The sequence below is a fragment of the Octopus bimaculoides genome, chromosome 6 (assembly GCF_001194135.2).
Source record: "Octopus bimaculoides isolate UCB-OBI-ISO-001 chromosome 6, ASM119413v2, whole genome shotgun sequence".
NCBI lineage: Eukaryota > Metazoa > Mollusca > Cephalopoda > Octopoda > Octopodidae > Octopus > Octopus bimaculoides.
The window spans coordinates 106,534,883-106,536,525 of record NC_068986.1 but is presented as its reverse complement, the minus strand read 5'-3'; the positions used below and the strand labels follow the sequence as shown (position 1 = coordinate 106,536,525).

The following is a 1,643-nucleotide window of genomic DNA, read 5'->3' as shown; positions in this document are numbered from 1 at the left end:
GCTCCAAATTTCTTCTCGTTTATTTTTAACTTTACTTTTCGTATAAATAATGTCAGGTATCATGTTGATACAGGAAATAAAATGGCACGTTGTAATCGTTGCCATACAAGCGGAGCATAGTAATGCAGAGATAGCTCGCTTCCGGTAAGTTGTCCGGTCTGTCGTTGTCAAATTTCGAAAGGTGCTGGAAGCTGCTGACGAGAATCCAACATCATCAGTTAAACGCAAAACGCGCGCAAGATATAACCTTGGAAAAACTTCCACAGCATAATCAAAAAAAAAAAAAAATCCCCGGAGGAAATTCAGCCGAAACTATCGCAAAGGAACTCGAAATTTCAGAAAACAACATCAGAAGAGTAATGCATTTAGACGTACGGTACAAATTGTATGTGATACGAGGGTCACTTTATGATGAATGTGACAAGAGAGCATCGTTTAATTCCAATAAAGCGTTTGGTAAACAAGTTATAATAATATCAAGACGCTGGAATGCTTTGGTTCTCCTCCCATAACAAATACTTCGATTTGGACCAAACGAGAAGCTGAACGAACAACAAAATGTTATGCAGAGGCCCAAATGATGTTCCGGCAGTCATGCATACTACGTTCCCCGTCATTGCGATGGTTCTGGAAGTCGTGAAAAACAAGGGAGTTGTCATGCTCCTCTCGTTTTTCACAAAAAATTAAGCGTCAATCCTGCAGTCTTCATGAAGGTGTTGGAGAAAGTTGGGAGGCACTGGATAGACAGTACACAGCGGAAGACCGTACGTCTTCTAACAAGACGCTGAAATTTCTCATAAGGCTAGGACAACCTTGCGCGGATGCGTGACATTCTCTATGCCAATATATTTCCCAAACATATAGCTTCCTATCTCAACAGGCCTCAATCCACGAATGAAGCGTGGTCGAGAGAGTGTGGGAAGAGAAAAAGCGAGGCCAATCAACACATCCAAAATACCAAACAATCTCTCATCTCCACCATAACAAGTACTATATGCAAAATTGAATAAGATAATCTTATTCGGCCATGTCGACACTTCCGACTCTCTATTGAAGTAGCCACTGAGGCTCTCAGTGGATTCATTAAAAAGGTGTGATAAAAAGATTTTCAAATTTATTTGTATCAATTCATTTTCAAATGCCGCTTTTCTGTGATGAGGTATACATTTTTTTTTCTAAATTCATACTAGCGGGTGCTGAAAGATTCCTGGCTTTAAATAAAAGATAGTATATGATATAATTCAACTTACTCTCCTCTCGGATTCACACAGTTCTTGCAGCGATCCTTCAGTTTTCCTAAACCCTGTAAAAGAACTCGGAAGGACACCAAACAGGCCCTTAACGATAACTTTAATGCCAGGAACTTATCAGCACGCTCTCGTACAAATGACCTCAGAAAACTGATACACGCTGCATACACACATACACAAACACACACACACACTCACACACACACATACATACATAATACATACATGCATACATACATACATATATATACGAGTAAAACGTATGCATGTATGCTATGTATTTATGTATGTATATATATATATATATATATATATACAATAATAATAATAATAATAATAATAATAATAATAAATATTCAGACAAATACATAACAAAAACACCAGGATTACAAA

General features: G+C 37.7%; 1 protein-coding gene across 1 annotated transcript in view; it reads right to left on the bottom strand.

Moving 5' to 3' along the window:
• Nucleotides 1-1,643, bottom strand: part of LOC106871982 (uncharacterized) — a 62,163-nt gene that overhangs the window by 39,729 nt on the left and 20,791 nt on the right. The gene's annotated exons all lie outside the window — the stretch shown is intronic.